The following is a 26,615-nucleotide window of genomic DNA, read 5'->3' as shown; positions in this document are numbered from 1 at the left end:
ATATATTTACTTTAATGGGGCTCCGAGATATACCAGAAACCACCTAAAGGTTGAGTTTAAAATCTATTAAGTATTTATTAAAATAATTTCCAGAAATGCGAGGTTGTTTAGGTGTATCAAACACAAAAGGTGGTTCCAGAGTACTGATGTACTCATCAGCTCCAGCAATTAAGTTTCCATAGAGGAATGCTGTGTCATGTAATGTGTGACTCACCAAGTAATGTCCAGAGGAAACCACACTTCTCTTTGCCTATAAAAAGGTCAACCTGCTTTTAAGCTGAATTAAGTTACCAACAAAAATCTTTCCTCCAACAAAGCAGCTAATTTCAAAACTACTTGCTTAAGCATGTGTGCCTTCAAGAACAAAGGTGTATTTAAAATCACTTGCAAAGAGGATGCTCACACAAGCTGGTAGAAAACCAGTGTATTCTGGAAACTCAGCTGAAAATAGCCCCTGCTCTTCCTTCAAAAGCTAATTAAGAAATACACTGTGGTGTTGTATTTGAACACGTGTTTGTACTTTGACCTCACATCAGTTTTGCAACCTCCTGATGCTTTGGCTGGCTGATCTTGTTCCTGGGCAGCTCCCAGTTCATTCTCCTTCTGCATGTGACCCCGTGCACAGTCATAGGACTCTACCACGTAGCAACAGCTCTGAGGGATCACACAGACACATGCACACACACACATGCATCCCTCCTGTGACTGAAACCTGTAAAAGGATGGCAGAGACACCAGTCTGATCCCCACACTCCCTGGACGTCTGCCAGGACATTGGACCTTTTGCTGCTGATGAAGTGAGCCTCCATGCCACTCGCACCGTCCAAGCCATGTAAGCAGCTTAAACCTCTGAGGTTCTCATCTAACTGGCATCATCTTTGTAAATGGACAAAATCAGTCATTTCGCTTATCATGTGTGCTTCCCTGGGCTGTAGGGTGTGTACATCCTTCTGCTGTTCTTGATTAAATGCCACAGTTGCCCTTCAGATCATCAGAGAAACCCAGATTTTCTCAGTGGTGGCTCTACCATTAGAAGCTGAGGTTGCTCTGTGAAATTGAACCCCCAGCACCTCTCCAGAGGCAAGAGTAGAGAAAAACAAGGTGGCACACTGTGTTACTGCAATTCACTTTCATACAGCAGATGTGCAATCAGATATCCAGTTCAAAGCAAGTGTTTAATATCACTGCAGTCACATTTTAACCTAGAAGAATGAAGCTTTCCATAAAATAGAAAAACAGAAACAAGACAGCCTTTACAAATGCACAGTCTCAACCAGAAGGACATTTTTCACATGGCAGGGCGTTGTTCACATGTGACTGCATCCCACATCCAGCTACAGCACTCCAGCTTGTGAAGTGCCACTCCTGTGCTCTGATCCACTTATTTTTAACTCTGAGAAGTCTCATTACCCAGGTGTGTCAAAATCTACTGGCTAAAGAAGACATCGCCTCAGAACATTAATTTTACTGTACTTGTTCCAAACCCAAAATTTCAATCCAAAGTCCTTTGGTTTACAGGCAGGCAACAGACTGTTTCCTCACTAAATGCTGTAATGGGACACAGACTGGTAACTCTTTGATGGAGAGATCTGTGTGCTAATTCCTTTGTTATTTGCCCCACATCTTGCTACAATGCTCCTGGTTTCCTATACCAGTAATTTGGCACATATCCGGTGCTCTGGCTTCTTTAAAGCTTTTGACAAATCAAGTTGGCCTTATCCAGAAACATGGCATGTAATGATGGATGCCAGCTGCTGCCATTATCCAAGGAGCAGTCAAGAATCTTTCAGGAAAATACCTTTGCTTGTTTTAAGTATGGCTGGCTGCATATAGCAAGTCACTAATTTGTTACGCATAAATGGAGCCAAAATGTTCATACTTGGGCTTGTGCAGAGCACTACTAAGCAAATGCTTCTCCTTTCAGAAAAGAAAGTTCATACTGAATGCACATTAACACACAGTACTGCCTTCTTGTAGGCCTGCCCAGCAATCCCTATGTTAAAAGTGATGTTTGAAATTGTACTAATGATGATCTTTGCACTAAGGAGGGGCAGACACATGAGAGACTTGGCTGTTTCCTCCAGTTTCCTCTGTTCCGCAGCAGCGGCACTGCACTCTTCTGCAAATACCAACTTCATGCTCTGCTGACGCTCTATCTTGCTCTTCAAAGGAGTTTCTTATTAACCCAAGAGACCTAAAAGGAGCCAAGCTTTCCAATAAAAGCAAAATTAGCATCTTAAAAAAACCACAAACAAAACCCAAAACAAAACCAAACCCCAAACCAACCCAGCCAAAACCAAAGCAAGCATTAAGATATGATCATGTTTCATGCTAGAGGTCAACAACAGGGCTCCTGGGTGTGGAGGGGGCTTTTTCCTGTTAAAAATAAACTAACCTATTCTCCACATCCTGAGTATTTTTTTGCACACACAGGAGTCACACAGAATAGAAACCAGAGAGAAATCCAACTATTAATTTTGCAATGCATTTTTGCAGCACCTCAGCAGGATGGTTATCCCAAACACAAGACCTACACCTGCTGTTCATGCAATGAGCATCTTCTCTCTCATATTCAAGTAGCAGACCCAGAGCAACGTATACCCCACTCTTAAGACTCTAAAGATGAAACACAAGCCAGTTATCAATTAATCACTGCCTCCAGCTCCCCTTTTTTTCTTATGTAACTGAAAGTAAATATTCACAGGTTAAACAGCACTGACTCTGACATACCCACCTATTCAACACCTTACTCAGTAATAAGCATTATGTGGATTAATACTGCAAATTAGGGCTTCAAACATCCACTTCCTCCATCCCAAGGGAAAGGGAACAACACAACAGAAGCAGTAAGGACTATTTGTGAGGACCACAGCGTGTTGTATTTCCAATATCCTGTGTTGGTGCAGCCAGCATTATCGCCACTTTATACATGGGTGAGCTGCACGATCCCATTATCATAACACATATCCTCTTCTTGCAACTTCCACCCTCAGCACACAGCAAGTGCCACGAGTTTATCTGGGTTCAAAGGATAACTAGATGAGTTCAGAGCAGTAAAGGAAAGCAAAAGATGCTCAGGAAGCCTGAGCCATTAATCACCAGAGGTTCAAACGGCTTATTAAGGAAGTGTGTTTATATGCTCCCTTATGCTCCTCCCAAAAAAGAGGGTAAATACAGCAATGTCACCACAGGGACAGGCTGGTTTTGGTGTAACTCAAAATCTAATTGTAGTTGTATCTCTACCAATGATCTAAGTGTGATAAAAATGTTCCCAGATCCTATTTTCAGGTGGTGGCCTGTTCGACCTTGTTTTCATAACCTTGACCTCTGTGATGTGTATGAGAAACAAGAAAGGAAGAAGACCAAAGTGCTCGCTGCTTTTAGCACAGGCTTTGTGCTCCAGGCCCAGGAGGCTTGGCTGTCCCACAAGGCAAGTGTGTAACACTTCCTACGGGAAGCATCACTTGTGCCGCTGAAGCAAAGGTTATGATCACAGGACACAAAATACAGCAAAGTACAAATACAGAAAGCATTAGATTCTGTTACATCAAAATTATAAAACGCCAGTACTACCTTCTACATCCATCTGCTTATTTAAAGATGGGGCCTTTAATTAATTTATGGGTTTTCCCTCTGATTAACACATTTACAGATGGGGCAATTGTTTCCTCTAGTCCAATTTATTCCTATAGGAAGCACAACCATCAGTTCTGTATAAACATTAAAAGTGACAGCCTGGTCCTTCCACCAGGACCATTAAAAATCTGCTTCCTACCACACACATCATCCTCCCCCCCCCCCCCCCCAAATTCAGCATTTACTGAAATCCCAATTCATGACATTTCTTACATGTACACTTTCCTACAGGCATGTGAATTTGTGTCTTTGACTACAATACCAAGCACTAACTTGAACAGCAACCTAAGCAACAGTGAAGCCAAGTATCAGCAGCTTTGACCACAAAAGGCATTGTGCACCTCGGGCAGAAGCTGAAGTCTGTATTTTCTGGCACATTTTGAGTTCTACTTCAGTGCAGCATGCATTCACATCAGATGAGGCTTGATGTATATCAATTTCTAAATCTCTTCAGGATACTTTAGAAGGATGAACGCACATAGATTTGGTTTGCAAGTAAGTAGCATATTTCATTTCAACTCAATTCCTACCAATATGGTTAGTTTTAATGACCAAGGATGTGTCCACAGCCTATACATATCCTTAGCAGAGAAACTACTAGGAGTTCTCCGAATACTAAAAAACCCTAAAAGTATATTTACACCGTACATATACTATGCGATAGCACACACAGAGCAGCAATTTCTAAATCAAGCCACAGCCAAATACTCTTCCCCTGGCATTCATGAAATATGTTTTTGTTGGCATTTACCGTGTTCACACTTGCATTTCTGTTCCTGACACTAGTCACAAAACAGAAAGACTATGTACATCTTTTCAAAACCCACACAGGAGACCATCGCACCACTCTGAACTCATTATTGATCCTGCAAGTCCCTGTATGGTCTAAGCACAGACGAGGGGAATAATTCTGCTTGATACGATACCCCAATGCTTCTTCGTTATTCCCAGTGGATTATCCAAACTCAGAAATAACTGAAGTTGATACTGTGCAAACTGGGTGGGGTAGACGGGTGTATCAAACTGTGGACACCACCATTGTTCCCATGCTCTCAGAATCTTGAGGCAAAGAAACTGACCATTTCTTTTTAAAGACCTTTCTTAAGTACTCCCAAAGAGTGATATTACTTGGGTATTATTGTGTTGTGTGCCATCATTTCCTAGAGAAAGGAGAGATTAGTTTCTTCCCCATCCACAACAAAAAGCACTAATCAAGAACAGTATTTCTGCAGACCTTCTGTTGACTGGTAAACATTGTATCAGTAAAAACCACTGTCAGAGGTTTTGCCCCTTCAATTACAGTTCACAAAAATGCAATGATGTAACAAGTTTAAGATATCTAATAGGGAGTACAAAAGGGTAAAGGTACATACATACTTGAGCTTTCTAAAGAGGTGGACTTGCTTCCTTGCCCTGTTTATGCAGTAATGTTAGATTTGTTTGATGACTAGCATTTCTGCAAAAATAGTGTTCAAACATGCTCAGCTTCACACTGTGCATTTAGAAAAACCTCAAGCCAAGAAGTGCTACTTTCTGTGTCTTCTACAGCTCACAAGTAGCAAAAAGTAGCAAATGCAGTTTCAGACCTCTGCAAACCGCACTTAAACCAAAGTAAAGTGTCTTACTTTGCAAACTGTCCTACAAGCTAAATACAGACTATTTGGCCTACACCTTTATAAAAATTTCATCCAAATTCATTGCTTTAGATTTAGACTAAGCACAATAAAAATGTAAAGTCTTGGGAAGTTTTTGAGAAGCCAGAGGTCTGAATTGCTTAGAAAGCCAAAAATGAGTTGAAAGTCAGTTGTGCTATAAAGAAGTCAGTCACTACCACCATAGTGTAATAACAATATTTGGGGAGAAGAAAAAGACTTTCTGCATCACCTATGCAAATCGCTGCAATTTTAAGTTTGCTGCAGGACTTCTCAAATGAGTGCGAGGGCACACAAGCAATCCCTGCACACTGATGCTGTGCATGCAAGCAGTCCAGGAGACAAACTTAAAGGCTTTCATCAATTTGTTTCACAGGTCCTTTCCAAAATACTGCCCCAGTGTTTAACACCTCCACCCTCCAATTCTACCTCATAATTAAAAGTTCAGGTTTGTGGAGTGTTTGTTACTGGATTAGTTAAAACAGAATAAGGCCATTTAACTTCACAGGCTTCCTGTCCTTCCCAAGTGATAACTTACTTTCTCTTCAGGCCCCTCTTCTTACTCAGAGAAGAAAAGAAGGCTTTATGTTGCATGTTTCCATTTGGCTCAGATGAAGAGATTTCTTCCAAAGCAAACACTCTTGCAACGTCACAGGGTATATATATAGATACACACCAGAGCAGAAATACAGCCCTTCTGTAGATATTCAGTTACGTTAGGAAAAATCTAAGTAGAGGAGAATATGAGACAGAAATAAAGTCTTTATTTTTCTAAAGCTACGTGCACAACGTTGACTCAGACACTAAAGCCAGGCTGAAGATAAATATTGCATCCAACCAGTAATAGGGAGTTTCTCACATATTGCTTGCTTTTGCCAGAAGATGTGCTGATTCTGCTCGGCAAACACTGCCATCCTGGCAGCTCACACACATTTTTGCACGTCCAATGCAACTTCAGAAAAGCCACCTTCACTCACAGACCTGAAGGCGTGTATGCAGATATGGAGGTACCTGCAGGGCATTACTGGGAAAGCTCTCATACCATTTCTGGGAACTATGCACCCTTGGGTGCCTCTCTTTAGTGCCCTTACACCACTGCATGCAGCACAGGGAACGGGCAGGTGGTCTGCCTGCACTTGCCAGGGCTACAACCTCTGTCTGTGATCACAGAGATATGGTCAGATAAATTATACAACTGGATGAGCATCTGGATGCACACAGGCTTTTTAGGAAGGACAGGACAGGTGTTCATGGGGGATTTTCACCACCTTGATACCTGCTGGAAGGACAACACAGCATGGTAGAAGCAATTGAGGAGGTTTCTGCAGCGCACTGACAATGACATTTTCCTAATACAGTGTTAGTTAGGTGGGTCCAGTTCTGTGCTCAGTGCAAAAGAGACATGCCTATACTGGAGAGAGTCCAGCAAAGGGCCACCAAGATGACAAGGGGACTGGAGCGTCTCTTATGAGAAACGGCTGAGAGAGCTGGGACTATTCAACTGGTAGAAGAGAAGGCTCAGGGGGGATTTCGATCAGTGTATACAGATGCCTGAAGAGAGAGTACAAAGAGGAAGAAGCCAGGCTCTCCTCAGTGGTGCCCAGTGACAGGACAAGATGGCACAAACTGAAACACATCAGACCGTAAGAAAAACTGTTTTACTGTGAGGGTGGTTGAACACAGCACTAGGCTGCCCAGAGAAGTTTTGGAGCCTCCATCCTTGGAGATACTTAAAACCCAGCTGGGCACGGTCCCGGGCAATCAGATCTAGGTAGCCCTGCTTGACAAGGGCAGGCTGGACAAGATGACATCCAAAGGTCCCCTGCCACACTCAACCAGCCTGTGATTCTGTGATCATTTTTCCAGTTCATTTGCACATTCAAGGTATCATTTGTGATAACCACAAGCATTCAGAAGAAGCATCTCTGTCCTGTCTAAGATACCATCCACAGCAGAAACCCACAATGTCACCATGTTGACATATCACACATCAGCTCAGCAGGAGACAACGAACACGTGCTGTATCTCACTAGAGACTAGGATTCAGTTTCCAGTACTTGCTAGCTTGCCTTTGCTATGGTTTGGCTCAAATTCTGCTTTCTCAATGCGACACTGGGATCAGAGACTGGGAATGGTAACAGACCAGTCAGGAGGTGTTTCGTCAGATTGTCTGGTATAATCAGACTCTAATATCTCTTACAGTCTCCACCTCCCTCAAGTTTTGCCCCCCCCCCCCCCCTTTCTTTAACATCACCTTTTTGAATGAATGCTTCAAAAAACCCTCAGCTCCACAAATGCTCTGTATCACCTCTAAAAAACAGAGAATGATTCTCCTCTTTTATAACAAAGCAAGAAGAGTCAGACATAAGATACCTTCTAAGTTTACTAGAAAAAAAGATTTCATTTACTTGGCAGTAACTACTTCTTGCTGCTGTAAGAGAACAGAAGTCCTAAAGATTTTGATTTTAAGGCCAAGAATTAAATTAAAGTTGTAATTTCTTTAAATCTCCCACACTTCTTGTTCCCACAGCTGGAGGTGGTCTGGCAAAAAGAGGACAGTGGGGGTCATCAGTAATGGACAGAAGTACAAAACTGACCGTATCTACTAAGATTTCACCCTAAAAAGAAGTTCAGGACCAGGGAAGTTTCTGTGTGGAATTCAGGGTTTTGTACAAAAGCTCAAGATAAAACATGTTTCTATCCAACTGTTAGCGCATTTGTCTTGACTGGTTCTCAGTTTAGCACACCTCCTCCTCCTTTTCCTCTCGTTGCAAATACATTGAGCATGCTGGGGGCTGAACAGGGAGAAGGAGAGCACAGCTGAGACCTACCATGACAGCTGTCACATTTTTGGCCAGAGCACTGGCAGTCTCTTCACCTAGCAAAAAACAGACAACACTACAATTTTAAACTCACTTGCTGCATGTGTTTATTCACAGGGATTTAAAGGCCATCCACAACTATGGCTTCTAACCATAGGTGTTTTTCAACATTTGTCTTGTGTCATCAAGTCCAGTGTCAAGACCCACAGAGAGCCCCAAGATGCAAGGGACTTCTGGGGGTCAGCTAGCCTGGCCTCTGCTGCAAGCTGGGCCAGGTCTGAAGCTAGGTCAAACGTTCATTTTCTGGTAGGGTCTAGAGCTCTAAGCATGCTTCATACTGGAGCTATGGAAGGTTTAAGGGACTATTCCATTTGTAGCTGCCAAGCTAGAGTTTAGCATAATACAATAGATTCAGAAAGAGACAGTCCTGAAACAATATAAATTCACTGCACAGATCTCCTGGTCTTAACGGTAGCTCAAATGCTCCGCTTACCTACAGTTTTGTCTTTAAAAATCCTGCAGCTCTGAACTTGAAAATTAGACCAGCATCTCAAAACATCAAAGCAAGTCGTCCTAGTGAGGCTAAGGAGTTACGTTTCTTTACATTTGCAGCACTCTTAGCATACAAGAAACCCCGTTTATATGGTACTTTTCTCTTAGGCGGTATAAAATACCTGTTCCATACTGAATTAAAACCAATAAAGCAGAACAACTAAACACAGGAATAACTACAAAATCCTCTCTGGACTTGCAAGGGAAAAGAGAGGCCACCAATTACAGCCTAACTCATCTCCTCACTGCCATAAAAGACATGCAACTCTGTCTTTATAATGCGCACCGGCACTGGCGTTTTGTTAAATTGGGCATTTTGGTTCTCATGAAAGAAGCTCGACTGGCAGCACCCCCAAACTCCATTTCCCCTGCAAAAGAGTGAAGATAGGTTGCTCTCCATAACCACACCGCTCTCAGTAACTCCCAGTCAATTAATCTGCCACTTAATCTCACCATTAGCGGCCACCACCACTAGGAAGTCATCCAATTTAGGCTGCAGGCAATGGGAGAAGCCTCAGAGAGGGACTGCTATTTATATGTAATACTGCCATGAACTGCTTTAAAGAGCAGAAGCAGATTTTCTTGCCTGAAGGCTAATAACACTGAGCCGCTACATTTGTGTTTCATCTTTTTGATATTCTTGCCACTCCATTTAGGTGAAGAGTAGCTCAGATTATTTCTAAAGGAGTATCGTGCAGCAGGTTTCAGGACTATTTACTTATTAAAGCAGACACTTGGATCCAGACAGAAAGGTTTTGTACATGCTAACCTGCTTGCAAAGCCAATTGCCTTCCATAGTAATGGAGCAGCTCCTCTACAAGAGTCACATTCAAGCCATAAGACGCCAGCAAACTGCATCAGGCATTCAGACACAGCAGCTGCTCTGAAAAACAAACAGGAATACAAGGATGTCCAGTACATACCGATTTGTTAGATCCGCCCATCAGAGCAGTCTGTACTGCTGCTGCTAGCAGAAAATGAACATTTTGCTGAAGTTTCAGGGGTATTGGAGAAAAAAAAAAAAACCCAAAACCATAGGCACACGCAGGTAGACAGAGGTATATACGGAAACAGTGTAGCAGTCAAGAGGGAGCCAGGACACCACCTTGCCCCAAAGCAGCAGGTACAAGATACCCAGGCTCCAGCTGAAGCAGCTACAACCTGCTCCCCTGCCTGCCCCCTGCCCCCAATATATTTTATGAGTGATCCTGAACCAGAAAAGCATAAACTCATGCCCAGAGAACACCCTTATACCAATACTGAGTGCATGAATGATGAACAACATAAAACCAATATAGCACTGCCAGCCTTTTCATTATAGACTCCCCCAACAGGAACCTTGCTATAGTTTTGGATTGTTTGCCTAGGTGACAAAATAACTGTGTTACTTCCTTAAATACACCATGCAACAGGACAGCATGACTAAGATGGACACAGTAACTTTTTCTCCTGGTATGAAAGGCTACAGGACTTTCTGTGGTCAGTAATGTTGTACACTCATTAATATTTATGTGTATTAATATTTATGTAAACTCAGAAAAGACCTACATTATTTATTAATTGCTTGCAAATATCAAGATGTTCACCATAAGCCTCTGTAAGTCACTGTGCTGCTTAGGTGCTCTTGTTAAGAGCACCTTGTGACTATTTGTTAATACAGTGGAAGACCATATTTGCTACACCACTAAGTAAAGGAAAATTCAAGTTTCCACAGCCATCATGCATCTCTCAAACGAACAAACAAACAAAAAAGAGCAAAAACTTAACAAGTTCTGCTGTGCTCCCCAGCGCTGTGCTGAGGAGCTGTGCTTACTTGGCTTGCCTCCAGCAGCCAAAAATGGACCAGGGTTTTCAGGGCTAAATGAAAGCTGACTGCAGAAAATGCACTGGTAAATGTTTATTAGCAGTTGCCATTCTAATTTTAACCTCTGGACATTCTTAGAGCCAATTACAAAAAGCAAGCCTCTTAGAAAGGAAGGAGACATGGATTCTTATGGGAAATAACAGTTTCAAATACTTCACCAGTGTTATAATCCATGCTGGGAGCAGAAAACCCTATTTCTTTCCCTTCCCATGTTGAAGGGTGTGGGACTCTAGGAATACAGAATGCCATGCCAATACACTCTGTATAAGCTTTTCTCCTGGCTGATAAGGGTTCTATCAGTCCCTGCAGAGCTGTTTCATGCAACTGAACTCTCCAGAACTATTCAAAAAACTTCTCCTCAAGCCTTAATTGCATCTTTGTGCATCAAAACCACTACTGCGGTTCAACATAACTTTCCTGCCCAGGCCCACTCCTTCCTCCAGCACAAAAGACCATAAAAACCTTAACAGAGGTAACTGCTCAAGCCCTACCCTGTGCACACCAGACTGTCCAATGTTCATAGCAGCAGCTTCTGCACAGACTCTGTGCAGCTACTTATTACCTGCAGACGCTCATCATACTGACACAAGAGGTCACACCATGGACCAGAACTAGTCCAAGATCTCCAATCAGAAGCACAGATGCAGATCTGTTGGACAGTAGATATTTTCTTCTTTTCCTTCCCATAAAGTTAATGCCTTAGGTGCAACCCAGATGCTCCAGAGTTGTGTTTTGGATAGTTACAAGGCAAAAAAAAAAAAAAAAAAAAAGCCCAACAAATTGGTTAGTCCCTGGGGCAAATAGTTGCCTGCGAGGATAAACTTCACTTGCAGGTAGTACTGTGCTGTTGCCAAAAGGCTTCCCCCAGTAATTCTTAGCATGTCAGCACCTACCTTTATTCCTTGGCCAACTGTGTCAAAAAAAACCAGTGAGAAGCAGCATTCCTGGGTCTCAGTACTCCGGCACTCTTGTCTGTACTGTAGCCTACAGTCTTCTGTTCTTCCAAATTATTGTCAATTCTTGATTTAGCTTCCCTCTCCACCCTACAAGCTCATCAGAGATTGATGGGAGTCCCACGAGCTGAATGAGTCGTCTTTCTATACTTTCTGAATTCAACAGACTCTTCAATTTGAGCCAGATATGCTGCCTGTTATACTAGCTGCTACTTGTTTTGTTCTACCTGTGACGTGAACAAGCATTCCCTTGTAAAATAAAAGCTAAATTCCCCTATTGCAAGTCTGTAAGTCTGAAGGCAAAACCATAGCAGATGATGCCTTTCCCCTTGACCTACAGCTCAGAAAAGGCACTGCTCTCTGGGGAAATCATCCCTCCCTGCCTGGGTCCAAAGAAGTCCTCTTCTCACCTCAATACAAGAGGTGACCAGCAGCCCTCTGCTTTTCTAATCAAGGCATCCTACATCATCTCTTCCCTGGATACTTTCAAGGCCTTGAACCGAGCACAGGGACAGTATAAGTAGTATGGGAACCAACAGATCCTTATGGGATCTCTACACAGCCATTTTGTAGCTGGACTCAACTACAGCAACAGCACAGACACAGAGGCAGTTCTACAGCACCAGACAATAGGATACAGTGGTACCATGACCTGGGACATCTCAAAACCCAAAGGCACCATGCACTATTCCCAATTTCACAACCGCTCCCAGCACCCACAGTGACACTACGATAGCAAACCACCTAACAAGATGCTAATGTTTGGGCTGACAGAGCTGACCCCTCTGCTCTGGGGGTTTCCCTCTGACACAGGAATCCCTAAACAAGGGAAGAGACCATGGCAATTCTTTCCAGAGAGAGGATGTTAGCACAAGCTGAGCACAGCACCTAACAGACTTAATTTCTCATCTGTACTGGTGTAAGACCTGGTCTTCCCTCTGTATCAGAGCTGTCGTTTGGTTACCGAGGACAAGGTTTGGTTTGGTTTGAGGGTTCTCCCCCTCCCTTGCTTTTTTTAAAAACCATAGCTCCAAAAATAAAAAGCTACAGTAGACAAAGACCTTCACGACATGGCAAAATCTTAAGTACATCAATTCAAAAGCACTTTCTCACATAGTAATTAAAAACCTCAACAGTACCAATGAAGAGCAATAATAAAATCTTTACATGAGCCTAGGTTGTTAGATGCAACACCAGTTTAAAATTACCTACATGACAAGTTACAGCTATTTGGGAGGGAAAAAGTACCACCTGCTCACAATATTTCAGATTTAGTTCCTGTCTTAAAATTTAAGATCCCTGTATTAACTGAATTTCCCACATACCACAGTTGTCCTCTCTCCAATTCCAACTTTTCTAACTATCACTGCAATCTCCAGTTTCCTCAGGTGAACACCCTGTTTCTGTATAACAGGTCAAAGACTCTTTAGCAGTGGCAGTAGCAGTATTTTGCATAAGATAATACAGAGGAAATAGCTTATTGTTAACCATTTCAAGACTAAGAGTCAGCAGTTTAGCATGTAAAAGCAGTCACAGGCAACTTAGGTCACACAGCTGACAAGCTGCAGGAAACACTGTTGACAAGCGTGAGCAGCAGGAAATACTGGAGGTGAAAGGCACAGACAAGTCAGGCTTTTGTTGGGAAAAAGCAGCAGCTTTGACCTGCAAGGTAGCTGACAGTTTTTATTCTTATCTAAACGGAGGTATAATCCAGGTATCTACCTATTAAATATTCCACATTTAAAATTATTAAAATAGCAAAAATCTGATTACAGGGTAGCCATCCTCTAACACTGAACCGATGTCCATACGAATATTCCCATCTTCAAAGGATGTAAACCCACCTGCCTCTGAACATAGGTGCAATTTTCTGCCTCAAAGGCAAACTTGCTACTACTAATTTTAATAATCTTTAGTTGTGACTTCAAACTCCTCACCTTTCTTCTGACACTTGTTTTTGTTTCCAGCACAATCACCAGTTGCATATGTTTAATTAATATTTGCATTACAGCAGCTTGCCACATCATACTTTTATTACACTGCTCTTTATTTCTTCAGCAAGTTCACATCTTTTTCTTTAGCATGACTCCTTCTCTGCTACCTCTATGAAAGCCTGGCCTGTTTGGGAAGGGCTCCTAAACTCTCTCTGCTTCCAACTAGCATTTGCAAGGTCAACACTGTTATTCAAATGAGAGTACAAAAAAACACACCAAAAAGCATACAGACTATTTTTTGGTAGACTGGGCTAAAAACCTACCACCAGGTTCTGCTGAATGAATCCTTAATTTTACCTTTTTTGTTATGCCCTTTGTCAATGCAAGAGTTTGCTAGGAGATATGCTCGACATGCACAAATAACACTCTCAAAATAGTTCTTGCACACACTGTCACACTCAGAAAGGTACAGCATTTCTTTATACCACTAAGTCAAAGCTTCTGCGATCAGTAACTGAAAGACAGGCCAAGTGCTTTTTCTGTCTAAGCAATTCATGCTTAAATCATCATAATCTATAAAGAAAATGGGGGGGGGGGGGGGTGGTGTAGTAAAGTATGACTTGATAAACTCTCACTGATTCCTGTTGCAAACAGGCTTGCTTTTTTCCTGCAATTACAGAAGAGGGATTTTTCCCCCCACCACTTTCAGTTGTCACAAGCAGCCTATTGTTTGGATTTAGCCATGCAGCACTCCTGATGCAAACCCACAGCTCATGTTAGCACAACAGACTGCACGTAACTAAAAATCGAACAGAAGGCAATTCAGTCCCATTACAATAACAGTGCTTTGTGCTAAATACCTGTTTGGAGCAAACAAGAGATACGTACCCTGCTCTGGATCAGCTAGAGATGACAGTGCTGGTGCATACCAGAGAAATCTTGCAATACTTCCAAATACACAGGTGCCTGTATGAATGTTGTATATCAGATGATAGCTTAGCAGCCTGTTACTATCAAACATCATGCAGATCAACTACCCCAAATCCAGGAAACCAAAAATTGCTCAAGACTACACCTCTATGCCTCCCTGCACAGAAACACCATGGCTGCATCTTCTCTCATTCAAAAACTGATTCAAAACCGGTTGGACACACTAAAATGAGTCATCTCTGTGCACTGCTGCCTTAACTCTGAAAACTCCTGCTCTGTTCCTCTGCTAAGGGAACTGAAATGCCATAAGCTCACTCGTAGCTGTGGCAACAGCAAATGCAAATCCTGCCACACTGCAAAACTTCACCACAGTCTCCTCCAGCACATGTGAACTACATGCCAGCAAAACCACCCCCCCACACCAAGAATAAATTGGGTTTCTGAAAGCTGCTCCCTCTCCTAAAGCAAAAATCAAATAGGCTGGGCAAAGTTTAGCCAGGCTTACATTGCTTTAGCAGGATTTGTACTAGCTGTGCTTTAAGGCACTTAGAAATGGGCTCAGAAGAGTTTGGAAACTGTGCAAGAAGAGGTTCAAGATTTCTCATGTACAACTGCAAAGACTACACTCACTGTTTAAATTAGCTGAGCAGCTACTGTATTTGCAGCCTTGAGTTTCAGGCTGACCAAATCATACCACTGCTGTTTTAATGCAACAAATTTAGCAGTGGATGTTTAGGCACAGAAGGGAAAAAATGGGTTTAATTAACACATTTTTTAAAAATAATCAGAAATCTGAAGAATATTAGCATATCTGAATGCAACACCAAGGGCTTTTCTTGGGAGATATGTCATATTTCTAAGATACAGCCAGTAACTGCATGTAACCAACTGGAGGTTAAAAAACAAGGGGGGGGGGGGGGGGTGCAGAGGGAGAGAAGCAAGGAAAAAAGCAGCACCTAACAAGTTTCCAGCAGCAAAGCTTGTGTGAACTGTAAGACCTGAATTGCAAATTTAGCTTTCGTGAGAACTTTACCTCTGAGCCCAGCAGATGCTTGCAGGGTATCTACTTGTGGTTTGCAAAAACTTCTCAGATGAGCTTTAATATTCTGAATGACAAACAAAGAATAAAAGTCCCAACCAACACTCCCTCTCCCTGCATGTGGAGAAGTTAGGGTGGGGAACTTCCAGGTTTTTGGGTTCAGTGGGGGTGTTGGTTTTGTTTTCCAGTGGGAGTTGTTTGCTTTTTGCTTGTGTTTTGTTGTGGTGTGTGCTTGGTGTTTTTAAAAAGACAGTTTGGATTACCACGTGCATATAATTTTAGAGACTGAAAACACTACAACCTAACCTTCACCTATTTATGAGCAAAGCTAATCTAATCCCACAGTCAGGTTGTTCTATCTGGTAGCAAAGCAAATGAGCTAAAAAAGAAGGAAAGGGAGAGTTACCATGGGATACCAAGATGCGTCACTTCTCTTGGCTCTCTTGGCACCACGTGACATCTCAGCCGTGAGTGAAGAACTCAGCAGATGGGATAGAAAAAAAAATTAAAAAGGTCTCTAGATTATAGCAAAGTTTAGGCTTTTACATCAAATTTGCTAACTTCTTATAGCTACAGAAGTACAGGCAAACAATATTTATCTATAAACCGAACTATCTGTCTATAAATATATTGCCACTGTGCAATAAATACATGCTTTCCCTTCCAATAGTCATCATATACACTTTTCAGTTCATTTAAATACAGTAAATTTAGTCCAAGCACGTTCAGAAATACTGCTCTTGCCATCTTCAGTAAGAACTATCCCTTGCCTTTCAAAGGAAGCAAAGCAGGTCATTAGTTTCCACCTTGCTCGTAAATACAGAAGCAGGCACGTCACAACAAGAGACACGAGCAGAGTTCAAGAAAGATCAGAAGAAGAATGAATCACTTCCAATTTACTCTCAAAGTTATCACACAGGTCACCAAATCCATGCCTTGAGATGGGAGTCCACTGAACCAAGACTCTTAATTTTCAAGGTATCACTGTTCAGCAGCGTGCCACTGCAAAGCTGCCGTGTGCATGTGCAGTGTGCAAGCTGACCCTACCACATGCTCACTTATACTTTCATTTTCACCCCACTCAGTCCAGTATAAATTTTTAAACATCTCTTGCTCCGAGTCCTCCTTCTCTACACAAAACTGTAGAGTGCTTCAATGTTTGATTTCTTCCTCCTCCTTTTACAGCTGCCAATTTCTTTCTAGCATGTCAAAACAGCTCTGATTCAAACGACATTATTCCACCTCCATCCTCCTCCACCTCCCAAAGCCTCCTAACACCCACACACTGCTGCACCAAAACCTCCAGGGCAATTTGGTCCTTTCATAGGCCAGACAAGCAAACCACCTCTCTGTAGTAAAAAGCAACGTAGCATACCCTTCACCTTCCAAGGCATCTTGGTGACTTTCATGGTGCAATCCCTGAGTTTCAGCTCTACCCAAACATTACGACATGCTGAAAATAGAGCTTACAGGGAAACAGTGAAGCTCATTTGTCTCCAATGCATCACAGTAACCTGTTTGTTACTTCAGGCACCAGCTGGCAATCTGCCACTCCAACCTACCCAACTATTAGCATTCTCCTATTAGCTCCAGATTGCAAAACTTTGGTAAAGTAACACAGTAAATTATCCAAGACTGCTGCTGTAATAACCTGCTCTTAAACACCTTTTTATCACCCAAATCACTTGGTGCTATGCTAGTTTCCCATTAACTACCAAAACCATGACATAATACCGAAGTCAAGACACCCCACATTTAATTTATTACTCTAACTGGTAGCCCTTGCGTTTGCACACATCTATATAACATGACATTTGAGAACGGCTAAGCATTACTTACTACCTACTTAAAAAATGAAGTTTCACATTTCTGTAGCCAGATTAACACAGATGGTGTTACCTTCTTCAAAACATCGCTTTAATAACTGTTCCCTAAGCCAGTAGACAATGTCTCTAATAGCCATGGTTAGGTTTTATTCAGCCTCATTTGAACTTCTAATCTTTCAGCAATGTCCTGCAGCAGGGATTGCCATGGCATAACTTTGCACCACCAAAAGAAAAACATTACCAAAAGAAAAACCTTCCCTTGTTATAATCTTGTTGCTTCCCTGTTTAATTTGACACTATTTTTTTGAATGAGGGCGGCCTGGGTACAGTCATCCTCTGCTCACACTTTGTCGTCTCACTTCCTCCACTCACAATCGTTTTTCTTCTCCAGGCTGAACAGCCAAAGTGTATTTACCTCCTTTTATCCTTTTACACAACAGCTGCTCTGTGCCCTTGATTACCTTCATCATCCTTTGCTGAACCTTTTTCTTTTTGGACATGGAGGACCAGATGGCATTCAAGACACAGGGAATCAAGGAGATTTTTATTTTTTTATTTTTTTTACCAGTAGCTTGTTATTTTATTCTCTACCCCTTCACTAATAACATTAATTCATTTACTACTTTGACTTTACAGCTATTTTCAGCGCACGGATCTCCAAATTCAGAAAAAAAGCCTCCCAAGAGTAGTACAAACCCCAAAACTAACATCATGTTTTAGAGACAGGGAAGGACCTGGAAAGTGCAGTAATCTCTTAATCTCTCACAATGGCCGTTTCCAAAACTTCATTTCAACCAGAGTAGCAGAGCAAGGCATTAATCACATCCCTGTCTGCATGAAGAAGCCTTCCTCCATCCTCTCACTTCCCTCTGCTAAAGTACTCATCCTCTGCCACTCAGGTACAGGTCTGGAACCACTGATTTTTTACATGTCCCAACCTAGGGTCCTCCAAGTTTTTGCAAAGTGCCCCAGCCCAATGGGCACCCCAGCCCCTCTTACCTGCTCAGAGAATCATACTAGCATTCCCCCTGCCTCACACATATTGTTGACCCCTCCTATGTACCGCTACTCAAGCTTGCAGGCCTGCAACAGGTCTGCTGGGAGCTCAAGCAAGCCCAGGAGAAGGAGCAAAAACATCAGTGCTTTGCAAGTGCAGAAGCCAAAAGAGCAAGGAGGAAGGTGGCAGGAAGCAGAAGGGAGCATGGATCTCATGTTCAGAGCTGGCAAGCCTGAATTCAGACCCACAGGCTCTATATAAAACAAGCAGAACATGCACCTCAAGCTGCTTGTGCTTTCTTAGAAAAACAAACAAAAACCCCCACATGTATTGGTCGCCTGTTATTTATTATTTCCTGATACAGACGAGCAAAGTGACCTCTGTGAGGCACACAAAGAAAAATATGCTTTTTTAATAGTAACCAATTGCCGCTTTACAGCTTCATTGACCTTGTACCACATACCAGATTACTTACCTCACCTACGCTCAACACATGCCCATTTCCTCTTTTCATGTGGAAACAGAGTATCCAGCACTTTTTGTGTCAGTAATAATCCCAGTAAACCAAGGGCCAGAGCTGTATTCTGAAACTCCTCCCTGGTATGCAGGGTTTTTTTTCAGTTTTCAGCACCTCACCCTCTTCCCCACACAGGTTGACAATATAGATTTGCTTCAAAGTGTTCATTTTCACTCCACCCCAAATTGCCACAGAGAAGTAGATACTGATTGAATATAAGAATTTTCCAGCTAAAACAAAAGAATCAGTACAGAAACATTTCTTAAAAAATAATCCTAAAATGGGCATTTTACTGACAAACAATGGGATTATAAATGCACAGAGAAAGAACTTCAGATTTAACCTGACTTTTGCAGGGACAACACATATCTTGCACAAGCAGGAAGCAGCAGGATGCTGTTCATGTAAGTTAACTTAAAGAAACACCTGCTAAGTCTTTAAACTTAACCCTTGCAAGGCTGTGGGGTAAAAATACAGCTCTTCCTGGGGACAACCTGCCAGGTACACCTACTGCACAGTTTAGGATGCTGGCTGGAATAGACAGGAAGGATGGATTAATTTTGCTTGGGATAACTGTGCTTTAACTCAAGTGAGCGTCTAGCACTCCACCTTGAGAAGAAAGAGCATCAACAGGTCCAGGAACAGACTTTCTTGGATACTCCACCTGGAATTTAAGGTTTCAAAAGAGTTCTCGCTTGTAAAAAACAAATTAAACTAATGTAGCCTGTGAAACAGCACTCCTTTGCTGGAGGCTACTACTCTCAGGCATTCATCTTTCTAGATGCTCAGTTCCCTTCTTTCTCCAGCGAGCCACTCCTTTCTAGAGCATTACTCTATCCAGTTTTCACAACGTACAGGGACACCCTCCTGCCCACCCAATATGCCCTCCTGAACAGAGACACACATGCTCACTGACATGAGATTTTGACACATAGATCTCTTTACAAGAAGGTATCAATTGCTGCAATACCTGAGTAACCTTGTCCAACTGTTCACCAAGTAGCTCGCCATCCTGGAAGGTCTCAGCTGTTTCACTGATACCTAACATGTATCTTTCAGTGCAAGTGTTTGTGCTGCTTCTTTCCAAACAGTAAGATTTTGGCTGTCAGCGTCATCCTTCTCCAATGCTTGCTTCTCATCCAGGTCAAATCAAGCCAAATGAGGGTGAGGGACAGGAAAAGAGTATTAAGACAGTTTACCAAGGCAGGTATTAATGATGTGCAATGGTTCCCCAAAGCAACAGACAAAAAAGCTGTGGACAGCAGTGTGTTACTGCACCATCACCCTCCCCCTTGAAACTCTCCCTTATCCTGAATCCCTCCTGTGCACTCTTTCTTCTCCAAGCTCAGCTCAATTCACACTTTCATCTCATCCTCTGGGCCTCCCTACTGCCACTGCAGAGACTCAAGACAACAACTGAAAATTCAGTAAAACTATACCATGCTTGTATTTCCCCTCCAGAGGAGACAAATTTGCAGAAAACTGACCACTGTGCTAGAAATTGTAGAGAGGAGTTCTCTTTCCTTACTTAACTGCAACACATGCAGTCCATAATGTTACAAGAGCAACAAGCTGATGGCTTCGGTCACAGGCCAGCAGTGGTACCTTACACCATGCTCAGGCAGAGGCACTCCCCATGAAACACCATTTTTATGATGAGCATACAGCATGCCAAACTACACGGCACCCAAACTACACCAATTTAAGACACAGTTTCAAAAGACTCAATGCACAGTGCTGCAGCTATCATATCATAAGACGATCAACACCAGAGCTCTTGAATTAACAACAGCAAGCCAAATGATCTGTGTTTGAAAGTATTAAGATGACAACCCCAGAAATCATCAATTTAAGAGATCAAGTTTTGATTTGGGTCTGGACTAGTAGCTAGTAATGCTCACTGCACAGGGGAAAGAGGTTCAGAATAAAGTTTCCTCACTAAGGTACTGCTTTACAGTGGAGGAGTACAAATAATGACTATCTGCTGCTGCCCCCCCTGCCTTTTGGCTAGGCAGTGTGTGCAAACAAGGGTGCATTGGAGTTGTGAAGCTGAGTACACAACATATTTCCTACACACAGAAACTAGCTCACTTTCATACCAGCTGCTTCAGCTGTGTAAATAGGGGCTAAAGTACTGCTTTATATATATTCTGTAAAACTAAATCCTACAGAATGTAGCCAAGTAAGAGTCACAAAATTTTTAAACTCTTTATCCTTGTACTATACTCCTTTATATCATAGTATTAGCATAGCATTCACTGTAGATAACATTATTAATATTTGACAAGGAAGTAGTCTATTAATTATAAAACCTTTCTCAACAGAATGCTTTAGGAAAATCTTGATGGGGGTTGGGCATGAAATCAAGTGTATTTTTCATGCATCACCTGCAATTTTGTGATTACAATATTTGTGATTAAGTATCTTAGGCTACTGCATGCAATTTACCTGTTCAACTATTTCTCTAAAACGAGAGCAAGTCAATGCACTTAAAAGAACCCATCCTCAGCTCCGTAACATTACCATCTTGATAACAAATCTGAAATCTAACTGGTAGGTGATGCTTCAGAGCTAGCAGTGATTTAAGAACAGAGCTGACATGCTCCAACAGACTCACCCATAGCATTAGTCCTTAGGGGTTATAAGCAGAGCTCACATGTTGGCTTTGAGCAAGATGACACCCTCACAAAGCACAAACAGAACCTCGTGCTGAGTATTACTGGAGTATGAGAAAGATCATTTAGAGAAATGGCAGCTACAACATAGCTAGTTGTCTTATCTCCTTTGTAAACAGCTTTTAAACTGCCAGGTACAGCTATGATTAAGGAGCAGCTCGAGATTAGAAGAGACATCCTAGTAACTGCTGACAGGTAAGTTTATTTGAGCTTCAGCACAAGCATTTGAAGATGAAAGAGCACAACAAGGATGCTGAAAGACAACTGACTGCTTAGTGAACACATACCAGTTTTCAAATGATTTCTGTGATGTACAGTAATGTTAACGATCACAGCATTCACCGGGAGTTAGATCATCCATTTAGCCGCTGGTTTGCCAAATCAACTGCCTGGGGATTTCAAATAGGGTCAGCAAAAACTGTAGAGCATTGCAAAACTGGAGTCAGTGCCTTTGCATTCTTGGTATTCAGCTGCCTTCCCTGAGAAACTTCACAAAAGACTAAAACACAAGCCGGGAGGGGAGAACAAAACATCAAGAGGAAGAGCAAGCTGAGTGCTACAACTCATTTCAGGAAAGTTGCATGTTGTCTGTGTTGACTGCTATGCCCAGACCTGTCAGTCTGCTTTATCTACGGTGCTTGACTTTGCATCTCCTGCTGGCTTCATTTAAATGTTTTTCATGCATGATTATTAGTTTTGGAGCAGATAGGAGTTTGATGAACCAGTACTATGGCAGGATGGTTATGCTGTCAGATGTAGCCCATCTATACTTTTGGCAGGGGGCAGACAAAAGTAACAGCTTCATGCTGAAGAGGGTATCAGTAAATTTAGGTAGGCAACAGCATTTGTGAAACATCCAAAGCAACCTTGTAAGCACAGTTAACATATCCTAATAACAAAACCAGCATTTGTGAAAAGAATGTTCCTACCTTTGCTGCCACTTGCCTTTCAAGATGTGCTGTATAGTTCAGGGAGCTACCAACACTGTATTTACACAAGCTTTCCAAGAAAGCACCAGTAAAGCTTGGGGAACTTAGCAATGCATCAGTCTGGAGATGGCTGCAATGAAGTTCAACGATGCAGAAGAGGGCAGGGAGGAACCTAAAGGTAAGAGCATGCTCTAGACAAGATGATATTTAAGTCTGCCTAGATGTAGCTTGGACACACACACAATTTGGGACAGTCACAGAGGACTCTGACGACAGAGCAAACATCCTCCATTGGAACTACAAAATCCCTCAGCATTTTAATAACAAATATTCTTCCCATTCTTTGCTAGGAATTTATCACCATGGAACAAAATATGTTAGATATAACATTTTGTCTTCCTTAGTAGGAAATGGGGACAGCAGAGGAAGGGGGAACACAGGCCAGGAAAAAAAAATGTTTTAATGCATCTTGAAAATAAAACTATGAGAAGAGAGAAAAATATTTAATGAATGAACTGAAACAAAGCATCTTGTGCAAGAACCCAAATAATCATTATCATTTGTGGAATAATAAAACTGCAAAACCATGGAGTAATTCTAAACTCTATCTGTCATTAGAATAATGAATAAACTAGTCAATAATTATCCAATAAGAAAGTGCTATTTAACAGGGTCTAATTCAACATGGGAACATAGCCTGTTGGATCTGCCCAATGACTGAAGTTGGGGGAAACCAACCAATTAATAATACAGCTTCCCAAAAGGCACAAAACCCAGAAGTATCACCATCAGAGTATGTGTCTCCTGGGTTGCAGATTAAGAGGATGCTGAGATTCATTAAACACTTCAGCACCATTTGAATACAGGTTTGCTGAATGCTAAGAAACCAGAGAGCAAAACAAGATTAGAGATCAGCAAGATGGCATTCCCCTCATGAATCCAAATAAACAAGACATTCTGAACTATTTCCAGCATGACTTCAGCACAAAATAACATTTGCACTTCAACATAATAGTTGATGTTTTAACTGCATGCTAACAGCTATGGGAACAGTCACACACACACACAGGAGTCCCAAGTTTAACATCAGCTGCTCAGCCTTCAGAGGAAGCAAAAAGAGTTGCAAAAGAGTCGTGCTGTACTTCAAAGCAGCAACTGCCTTTCAGATAAAGACTAAATTTATTTACACTCACTCCTCAAGCACCTGAACCCAAGTAGAGCACACCGGTTGTTTCAGAATTTGCTAGGTGCCCTGTCCCACCCCCAGTGCCTCAGACAGATGATGTGACACTTGAAGTGAGTAGTGACAGCATTACCCATCAAGACCCAACTGAAACCTTATGTACACGAGACCCAAGTAGTAAAAATTAAGTCAAAGCAAAAAGGTGCGCAAGCAAAGAGGATGCAAAGTAAGATGGAAAACGCATTTTCCCTTTGAACACGAGAGAACTGGTGAGCACACCCTTACAGGAAATCCGATCACTTGAGCCCATAAACTGTGAATCAATCTCAGTAAGTCAGAACAGCCTCAGGACAAAGGAACAGCCATTTGCTAATTCAGCTGACAAACAAATCTGGAGAAGGAGGAATCCTTCCTCATATTAAGGATTAATCATCAGCAGGTATGGCCTATTTTCATTAACTGCAGTCATTTCCTGCCAGCACACCCTTTGCCTTTTCCAAGAAACAGGGGAGCAGCTACGTGTCTGAGGGCAAATGAATTAGGAGACAAGAGTGAAACTATCAACGGCAACTTGCTTTATGCTACTAGCTTACCAAGAACTAGCCAAGCTATTTAGTAAGCAGCAACGGCTAGGAAATCTACCAAAGTCAAATCTGATGGATATGAACAAACTGAGCATAGGGAACATAAAATCTGCTACAAATTTCAATTAAATCTTCACTTTTGGATAAGTGCCCAAGATGTTAAAGCCATCACTTCTCTCCTTGGACTCCTCACTCCTCTCTCGACATATCACTGCTCCATTAACACGGGAGGAGGCAGCAGCAGCACATCAGACCACAGACTGGATTCTGGCACTCTTCACCCTCCTCACTTTTAAAACACAACCTGTGGACTTAGTGTTTGTATCAAAACCACCTAGGCAGATCCTGCAACATCCACTTGCCATTGTCACTTCCGTGAGATAGTTTTGATGCGTGCAGACACATGCATTTTGAAAAAGTTGCAAGAAAGGTTAGTAGCGGAGTCAAACAGGAACTGAGGAGGATACCCATGCTTTTTCAGAGAGTAAGGGTAAAACCAGCAGCAGGTCAGCCGAGTGGTTCTGTAAAAAGTCCTGCCTATTGTGTGCAGAAAGTGAATAAAGGCAGTGCTTATACAGCAGATGCCAGGCTTTAGCCTGCCACCTCACCTCTTCAGTCATCAGCACCTACAAGCTCAGGCATTGCTAGCAGCAAAGGTATTACTTAAAAAGTCAGTGTCACTATGAACTCAAGTCTTACAGAGGATACAGAAAAACCCTAAATTCACATTCAGTTACATATACTATTAAGGTATTTTTTTACATGTACAAGACCCATAAACCAGTCACTGCTTTTAATGGAGATTATCTCCCACGTTTTTGGCATTTCACAGGGTGGTGACTTTTTGTTGGTTGGTTTTGGGTTTTTTTTAAACATCTGCTCTAGCCAACTGCTGCCCACTTAATTGGCACATCTCATGGCTGAAAATCTCAGTGCCCGCTGAACTACTGAGTAGTTTGCACTGTAATTTAATTTTAACCATTCCAAGCCCTTGCTGTATTCATACATATTTTTATTTCTAAACAAGCAACTTATGCAAAAATACATTCAAAAGGTATCACGTATACTGAGGCTCTGATCCCATGGAGTTAAATTTGGTAGGTATAAGCACACCTGACAATAACAAGCTTAAATAAAAAGTAATTAAGAGATAAAGAAATTGAGTTCCAGCCATAAACCACTGCTTTACACTGCATTGTCTGCTTTAAATAGTCACTGTTACACTGACATTGTACAGCAATGTGTTTGCTTTGCTCTCTGCATCTGAAGAGCTGCCATGGTCAGAACCATTAAGTGCTATATAAAAGTAACATCACATTTCTCCTTCAAAGCCACTGAAGTTTAAATTTAAAAGAGAATTCTTTTATATAGCAGCTATATAAAGCACATACAGTGCCAAGCTGGAGGATGAGTATATTTATATAACAAAAGGCTTCCTGGATTATTTTAAGGCTCAAGTTCTGCAAACCTAACAACTGAAGAAAGGGATGTTTTCCCTTTGTTTAAAAAAGTAATACTCGTACCAAGAAGAAAGAAAAAAAAAAAAAAAAGAAGAAAAAGAGTGCCATTGAAGAGACAGCAGTATCTTAACATTTCACGGTATTAGATTCCTAGATTTCAGCAACAAGTCATCCGTGTGCTTTGTGATCCCACAGATTTGGAACATCTGTTGCTATATACTGAGACAAATACACAAAAAATCCAGAGGTCCCAGATACCAAAGCACCTGCAACAAATATCTTCACATAAATTATAAGGTATGCCACATACCCAACAGTATTTGATTTGAACCGGTTTCATTTAGCTTGCACTTCTTGCACTGTGCCTGTTGACGTTCAACCCCTATTAAATCCACATTAAACTTTAAGTAATAGATTACTACATTATTCATAAAGTCTGTGTATTAGACCCAGGGGAAACACAAGTTGAATCAACAGAGTGACATGAGCTTCTGGTAAAAGCATTTTCCACTCTTAATATTTATATAGTTGAAGGAGGGTGGGGAGTAGGAATTTTTTGTGACTGATGAAAACAAGACTAGGTATTACAGTTTGTCCAGTACAACTATGACATAGATGCCACCATTCAGAAAGCAGCAACTGCAAAAAACTGCTCATAACAATTCACCTGATGTGCAACACAAACACAAAAAAAATCAGTTCCCTCAATTTCAGCAGCATTGGTGTTTAGTCACAGCATTTTTCTCATTATTTCTATTACTAATAGTCTTTCTTACAGTATCTGTGGAAGTCCTACTAAACATCTTAATTGCACAACAGTCAAGATTTGAAGGCATGCAGTACTGTGACATCTGTAGGAGAGGGACTAAAACCAACTGTCCCAAAACCAATTTTGCTCAGGGCACCCACAGGAAGAATTACAACTGCATTAAGATCATCACAGAATCACAACTGAAAGCTGCTTTTCTGCTGTCCCTCATCACAGCCTCTCAGAATCAGACAGTTCAGTCTTCACCAATATCCAAGAACATTTTGAGAAAAAGGCAGCAGCTTTCCCAGCTA

General features: G+C 41.8%; 1 protein-coding gene across 3 annotated transcripts in view; it reads right to left on the bottom strand.

Moving 5' to 3' along the window:
- SGMS1 (sphingomyelin synthase 1) overlaps positions 1–26,615 on the bottom strand; it is a 98,320-nt gene that overhangs the window by 41,122 nt on the left and 30,583 nt on the right. Inside the window, exon 1 of one of the 3 annotated variants that reach the window (XM_027815322.2) lies at positions 15,789–15,880. The exons of the other annotated variants lie outside the window; for them this stretch is intronic. The gene's annotated coding sequence lies outside the window, so the exon portion shown is untranslated. Of the gene's footprint in view, positions 1–15,788; positions 15,881–26,615 lie in introns of those variants that run through there. 3 annotated transcript variants of the gene reach the window in all.

The sequence above is a fragment of the Falco cherrug genome, chromosome 9, assembly GCF_023634085.1.
Source record: "Falco cherrug isolate bFalChe1 chromosome 9, bFalChe1.pri, whole genome shotgun sequence".
Taxonomy (NCBI): Eukaryota; Metazoa; Chordata; class Aves; order Falconiformes; family Falconidae; genus Falco; species Falco cherrug.
Note: the sequence above shows the minus strand (reverse complement) of the source record. Positions and strands in the feature narration are given on the sequence as shown.